Genomic DNA, 8,220 nt, shown 5'->3' with positions numbered 1-8,220 from the left:
ATGTCCACTTGCAATAAACGTGGTGTGATTCTATACCACAGAGCATTGTAAGATTTCACATAAATTGTTCGATACCTCTGAATACCTAGTGGTGGGTTAGATATTGAAAAGGAGTAGACCAGAGGTCACTGTCATTTGTTCCGATGTAGAACTCTTTGCTTTGGAAATAAACATATCAAAACCCACTCCTTCCTGTGCCAATCGTTCTGGAAAATGTAGAGTAAAAGTGAGGGAGATAAAACCCTACCTTCTGAGCTTAAACTCACGAGATGGTGTCTACTTCATTCCCCACTGGTTACAGTGAAGGAGAGAAACCTGGGACGAGATCCTCTTGTCCTTCAGAAGCAATGCTGTAGACTGAGAAGCAGCTGCTTCAATATTCCCAGTTGTGATTTTAGGGCCTTTATTCCAGGGTAGAGGTGTACAGTGGTTATCTTCTGCCCTTGACCTAGAGAATCAGGTAGCTTTATAGTGGCACTCATTATCTGAAAGCCCTCTTTCCCACTCATAAAGCCACGTCCTCTGCCATCCATAAAAAAAAGATAGTATTTTGGAACCCGTCTGCCTTTCTTGCTTGGTTCAGAGCTCAGGTGGGGAAGATCAGTGATATTTATTATGCCACTGTGAATCCCATTAAATAGTAATTATTGTTTCCTTGGGACTCCTTTGTAGAATATAATTTTTAAAAATGCCACTTGACCCTAATGACTGCAGATGCTGGCATAATAGATCCAGGTCGGGTCACAGGCCTCTTGTTCTCTGTGAGAGGGTCCATGACAGAATGATCCCTTCTCCCCTGAAGAAGCCGTGCAGGCAGTAAGGAAACTGCTCCTGTATGCTTTTATTTTCTCTCATTCCCTTACTTAGAAATTAATGGCCTAGTTCCAAAGGAGTTGTCAAAATTTCCTACTCATTTTCTTAATTACTCTTCTTAATGGAGTAATTGCACTTTGGGTATGTAATCATTTTAAAATTTGCTGGAGTTTACTACACCCTTGTGAAGGAAGGCATCTTCATTTTCAGATTATGAATCCACCAGGACCATGGAAGTGGCATTCCTAACATTGCACAGCAAACTTGTGAATTAGCTGGGGTGTCTGCAAGCAGACTAAATTAGAGGTCACACGTTAGCTCTGTTCTACGGGAAGCTGACCTGGAGACCATCAACTTGAAAATATGGGGAAGACATTTGTGTTGTGCTCATTATAATTGAATTTTTGAGGCCATTCACATGATAATTTGGCATTCTGGTTTAAAGTTCTACCTGCAAGGGAGTCCCATCAATAGTTCTAGGGAAAAAGAAAACCTCCAAAGGCATTAAAATTCAGTGTATCTGATATAAAACTTGTAACTATTTCTCCAGCTATTTATTATCACCTGATATGCCTATGCATTAAAATCACCTTGCAATAAATTGGGAGAGACAACTTAGGGTTTGCCAATTATCAGATAGTATCATTGCTGAAAATTCAATTACACCCACCTAAATTTTTAAAATCACATTGAAATAGAAATAAGCATTAAATTCATCCAAACTGTCCACTTCCTCTTTATCTTCTCAGACTTTACTATGATTCCAGGTGTGAAGTTATTTGCCGTTGGTGTACTTTTATGGTAGAAATATAGTAATGTGCTATAGCATCCCTTTCCCCCAAATCCAACATTTAGGGTCTCATATTAATGGTTTGCTTCAGACATTGTGCGACTATTTGCAGCAAAGAAATCAGTAGATACTACGGTTCAGAATGACATTTCTTTGTTGATTGAGTAGACTTGAATAAATAATGAAGAAAAAATTTTAATAAGATTAAATTTTAAAATGTTTCTGTCCCATGCCTTACATTTTGCCCAGTAGCTTAAGCTAATTAAAGAAAATATTCAAAAAACAATTTACTCAACTCAGCAAAAATTTGTTTATGGCATAGTGGGTGGTTTACTCTCCAATATTTGTCTTCATTACTCCTCCTTAGCTTTATGTGTTAATGGGAATTTAAACAGCGATTAACATTTCTCTTAAAATTACAAATTGAAACTGACATTTTGCTGTGGTCCTAAGGGGTTGGCGAAATTCAGTGAAAGAATCCTGTGAGGGCCGATTCGCATGGGATTAATATTGTCTCGTTTATTCGATTATTTTTAAGTTGTGATTATACTCTCTTCTAGTAGTAATATATTTCATAGGCTATAATATACACCCATAGCCACGTGACAACCTCCTACGGAGATGTAACGGGTGAGATAAATTGTAATTGCACCCAGAAGTTATGACGGAGTTCCCAGTATTTGTACCTGTCAGATAATACGGATTAATCAACGTGGTTGTCGGAGAGCTTGCTGCTGCTCCATCACCAGCATTGCTGAGGAACGAGTGCCCAGACTACGAGTTCTGGACAAGCGACTGAACTGTTGCTGCGAGATTTTTCCTTCTGTCACCTTCCAGTGGCTCTCTTTCCTCCAACATGTTCTTTGCTACCACTGCCTGGGTAGCCTTTCTCCTGCCCTTTGTGGCAGACAGAGATTTTAGAGCTTCTCGGATTATTAGTTTGCGACGTCTGTATTATTTCTCTCTCTACATTATTGCTATTCTCAATAATGCAGTGTCCTGGAATTTTGAAGGCCTCACCAACTCCCGGGACTGGATTGGTTCACTGATTTGAGCTTGTTTACCTTCCCTAGGACTCTATTGCATTGCTGTAATGATTCTCCTCTCTAGCTTCTTGGTCTGTGTCTCAATATGCTCCTGCCTTCTGGCTGTCGGGGTGATGTTGATTGAGTTTAGTTTCTCCCGTGCTGTCTTGGATCTCTCTATTGACCTTACTAATGAAAGAACAGCCTGAGAAAGGAGGTATTTTCAAATTTGATTAATATTCCCTCACACAGAATCTCAGTGTGCTAAAGCCTTTACAGTCACTAAAGGGGGAAAAAGAATAATTCAACACAACGTGGTCAGCACAATCAGTACTCCTGTGTTTGTAACCAGCTAAAAAACCATAAACCAAAAGCAGCTTCACCACCCCAGTTTCTCAGACTCCCTTCAGCAATTAGTAGTATCATGTGTGTTATTAATTCATGTAGATTTTATATATGTAGTAATGGATAGGGAGGTCTAAATATTTTGGCAATAGTGAAGGTTTTCTGGAGGTATAACTTTCTCAAATATTAATTCATATTCCAACGCACAATGAATTGGGATAGTTTCTGGCAATGCTTGCCAATGTTGCAACCTGCAAGTTCACTGCAGCCTGGCTTCTGAATACACAGCACATACTTCTCCTGTCTCAGGGCCTCAGACTATACGATTCCAGCAAACAGTTCTGGGAACACCTCAGCTCAGAGACTAGTGTAGTTATGAACCACAGTGCTTTACTGTACAGAACTGACCTTACCACTCATTAAAACAAAAATGGTTCGTTTATACAAAACAAAAGGCTTCAATATCATTCCAGTATCAAATTAGTATACTACACTGTTTAAAAATGTATGATCTTTAAAAAAACTGTTACTTGATTGATGATTTTAGTTTTATAAAAAAAATAATAATTAAAATGTGAGCAGACGATGGCAGCAGGGGCTGCGCGACGGTGTTGCTGGTCCCAAATGTTGTCTGCTACAGAGCTGCTGCAGGTCCTGAAGGACATGTGCCTGCAGTAGGACTTAACCCCAGTGGATAGAATATGATCTGAACTTTCAGAGGACCCTGCTTGACCTCACTCCCGCGGAGGTTGCCAACCTGCCTAACAATGCCAAACTGGAGATGGTGCCTGCGTCCTGGAGCAACAGTAAGGGGCCTGAGAGCATGATTTGAATTGTGGGACACTTTTGTTCCAGCCAGACCCAAAGGGAGCTTCTGGGGAAAGGCCAGCCCAACCCCCAGGCTGGAGATCGTTGGGAGGAATGCTGGGAGAACTGGCCACCAGGTCCGCTTTCATAAGTGAAATAGGCACTTCAGCTATTATTCCCGGGTTTGAGACTTGACAACAGGTAGAGCTACCTTGCAGATCATGGTACTTCAGTTACTGGGCTTGAAAAGCAGCAGTAGTGCCTTCAGATTTGTCATAAGGCAGTGCGTTACCCTGGGTAAACAGGAGTTCTTAACAGTCTAATTTCCTCCAGCGGCCGCTTGCTTCCTTTGAAGTCTGGTGAGTTCAGTAGGAGAGACCAGCACCATCAGGGCACAGGGTTGATGGTGGCTCCAAACCAGCAGATACTCAGGGGAAGCAAAGCACAAAGGAGTCTGCCTCTGCCCTATTCTTTTCCTTCCCTGTCAGGGGCCAGTGGCTAGGGACAGAGGGGCCCATTTGAATCCAAGAAATAAAACCCTGGTGATGGTCGCAGCAGGAGCCTGGAGCACTGGTTGACTGAGATCTTGGAGTGTGCCGCCTGGAGGACCTGTTGTAGCCCTGGCTAGCAGAATACCTGATGAGTTCTTTAAAGCGACCTCAGATGATCTGAGGAGACACCTGGCCCACCTCAAGAGTGAGCGAGCAGAAGCGCCTGGAAGAAGCCCTCTTAGTGACCAAGTCCTTCAGGGAGGCTCAGATGAAAGAAAAACTGGAACACTACCTAAAAGTGGCCGTGTTCCCTGACATTCTGTAGGACTTCCTTCACCCATGAGACATTGGGGGACCTGCGAGACTGTTAGGAGCTGGCTGTTCATCATCATTCATCTCAAAATGTTTCTGGATGACCACGTGCTGGCTTTCTGTCAGACAAACCTCTTCCCTGCTTCCCTCACGTGCTTTGGAACTGAAGAACCAATAGGTCTCTACCTGGAACCTGGGCTCCTAGAACACACTCTCCCCATCTGCTGCTGATGTGCTGGTGGCCAGATGAATGCCCCGGGCCACCTGGGCCCGACCACTTCTACCAGCCCCTGACCCTCTGCCACTGGAGTCCAAGCCAATCACTGAGGAGGGGACACCGATACCCTCAAAGCTCTCCTAGCATGTCGTAAGTAACCTGCGTAAAGTGCCCAAGTTGCTGAAGATGACAGCTGGCAAAAAGTGAAAGCTACCACCCTAGAGATGCCCATCTTCAGCTATAGGACATCCCCTACCTCCAGAGGAATAAAAACGACGACGACGACGACGACGACGACGACGACGACGACGATGACGATGAAGACAACGACGACGACGACAAGGACGATCACCACCACCACCACCACTCTACTACTTAAATTTAGCTTGGGATCAGGACAGAAATTTCAACAATTCCTATAATGGCCTTACACATATTTCTACTACTTTTTACAATGTATTTAGGCAAAGGGGCAATCTCAGAATTGATAGTTATAACATCAAAATATAATATCAACCAACTAAACAACTGTGGCAGAACCTTCCCCTAATGAATAAAGATTTCAAGGAGCCAATCACTGTGTGAGTAGGCGGGACTTCCGGGTCAGAGAGGGGGAAGAGGGGAAGCAGGAGAAGAGATAGGGCTTTTGGGATCAAAGATGAGAATGGAGGCTAAAATATAGGTAGCAGGGACTCCCAGTTCAGTTGGCGGATATGTTGGGGATCCGCTACTGAAAAATTTAACTTAGAATGGCTTACAAATTAGTATGGTAGTCCTTGTGCCCCGCAATTGTGTTACCTGTTGATTCTAAACTAAGTTTGTGTGGTGTTTTCCTTCATGTGGTGACTCAACTGAGTTCTGTGGCAAAGGGTGGGTTTATGAGAAGTGCACCCCCAAAAGCCGAGGGAACTTGGAAGTGTGGGACTGGCATGGCAGCAACCGTCCATGGGAACTTAGCGAGCCAGGTGGAGAGATTTCTGAGCTCGGGATCAGAGAGTCTGCCATGCTGAGAACAGGACAGGGTGGCCTGTCCGCCAGTGTCTTGCCTGCCTGCGGTAGCGTGGGATTCTTATTTATAGTTCATGCTACAAACAACAACAACAACAGCAGCAGCAGCAACAACAGCAACAGCAACTCATTGAAGGTGCCTCACTTCTGGTGATTGAATGAGAATGTCCACCATAGGCTCATGTATTTGTATACTTGGTCCCCAGTTGGTGGAGCTCTTAGGGAAGATTTAGAAGATGCACCCTTGATAAGGAAAGTAAGAAAGACACCAGGGCCCAGTTTTGAGGGTTTACAGCCTGTCCCTAGTCCTATTACTTGGCTTCCTGCTCCAGCCACCACGCCTCCCGCTTGGTGCTGTGCCTTCCTGGCGTGATGTACTCTTATCCTTCTGGAATCATAAGCCAGTGTAAGTCACTATTGGTAGTGGTGTTTTATCACAACATCATAAAAAAATAACCAATTCAATCCTCTTGCTGCAGCACATGTTCTGCCAAGCTTCAATTCTTCACATAATACTCGATAAGCACACCCATCTCGTTAGTATGAAAAATCTCATTTTGTCCTTAAAAAATTGTAAGATTATTTGCATAACAAAATATTTTAAAGTGTTACGGAAGTTCCTTCTCATTGTACCTCATCATTTAATCTCTCTGTAACCGCTTCTTCAGTTACTTCCAAATGAATGTGTTTACGTTTTTCCTGCAGTCGAAAATATGTTCCTTTCAGTTGGTAGTTTGGTAATTTTCATCCTAAAGGCAAGAAAAGCAACACTTTAAGAAATTTACCACTTCCTGATTGTGCTTTTCAATTCACAGATCGGTTTGCAGCTAGATTTAATGATGTTTTCCCCTTATGTTTCCTGTGATTTTGAACTCTGTAATTTCTAGAAAGTATTGTTCTGTTGTTTTGCGCTTGTGTTTATAGTATTCCCTTCCAGAACGTGAAATTATCATTTTAACTTCAACATTCAACTTTCTGCTGCATAATTTTAGCTTCTTCTCCAGGATGAGGTTGGCAGGGGGCATATAAGCTATGTAGTAGGACACTGTCATAGCAGAGCCTATGATTATAATCATCCTATTACTTGAAAGATTTATGCAGTGACATTTTTTGAGGATAATGGGCAGGCATCGCACTGCACAACATAACCTGTGGAATGCACAGTGATACATACTAGTCTGTATAACACTATCTCTTTCTGTCTTTCTTTCTTTTTTCTTTTTTTGGTTCTTTTTTTTCGGAGCTGGGGACCGAACCCAGGGCCTTGCGCTTCCTAGGTAAGCGCTCTACCACTGAGCTAAATCCCCAGCCCCTCTGTCTTTCTTAATATATACAAACACTATTGGATTTTTGGGAAACAGGTCTCCTTGTACTAAGAGCAATAATTGTGTGTGTGTATACATATATATAGTATCATAGGTCATACATCACATATCATATATATTATATATCACATATCACATAACATATACCATATATCATATGTAACATATTTCATATTATATTATATATTACACATTACATATTACACATATATGTCATCAATAACATTTGTATGTAGAGAGATATAGATCTGTATCTAGTGAGATCTGTACAAACCTCACCATACTTTGAACTGTGACCATCTTTATTACCCCAACACTTATTTCCTCTTTTTATTCCTTCTATCATTTTGAGTCTTAAGCATTTTCAAATAATTGTCAAAGTGATTTAACTCCATACACTACATTTTTCTAGTATTTTAGATAAAAGTACATTAACACTATTCATGTTTGGGGAGGAATGTCTCTTGGCCATCAGTGTAATAAGTTTGCTAGTAATTCATGTTATACATATCTTTTTGCTCATTCCTTTTTATTGCTAAATGTATTCCAATTACATGGGCATACCACAATTCATTTATCCATGAGCATCTAGGTCATTTCTGGCTTGTAGATATTATAAATAGTATTGTTATTATAAGTTTGAATTTGGGGTCAGAGGTGGCTCAACCATTAAAGGTAGGACTCAAAACCAAAAGAAAAGAAATTTGTATTCAGGTCCTAAGGAAATTTGCTTTCATTTGTTTCTGGAATACAGTGTGAATGAGGTAGATGGGTCATTCATAGCTGTGTGTTTGCTAAAGTGATCATAATAATTCTATTGGTGTTAGTGAACTTGAGTTTTTTCTTTTGACTCCAGTTTCCATTATTTAATGTGGTCTCTGCTACTTCATCAGCAGCATAATAGTGATAATGGAATGCTTCTTCTGGGTTTTATTAAATATTCCCTAGTGATGATTAATAATCATCACTGGAATAATCCAGTCCTCTAATTATTTGACACTCATATAACTTTCATAAACTGTTGATTTAAATCATTCATTCATTGATAATTGAATTGTTTCATATTGTTAAGCTAAACATATACTAT

The 8,220-nt window shown here is 41.2% G+C and overlaps 1 pseudogene; it reads left to right on the top strand.

The window, feature by feature from the left end:
• The first annotated feature begins 3,558 nt into the window (after window positions 1-3,558).
• On the top strand, window positions 3,559-4,944 carry LOC116909094 (annotated as a pseudogene).
• Window positions 4,945-8,220: the final 3,276 nt, after the last annotated feature.

This window comes from Rattus rattus, chromosome 9 (assembly GCF_011064425.1).
Source record: "Rattus rattus isolate New Zealand chromosome 9, Rrattus_CSIRO_v1, whole genome shotgun sequence".
NCBI classification, from domain to species: Eukaryota; Metazoa; Chordata; class Mammalia; order Rodentia; family Muridae; genus Rattus; species Rattus rattus.
This window is presented reverse-complemented; position numbering and strand designations above follow the sequence as displayed.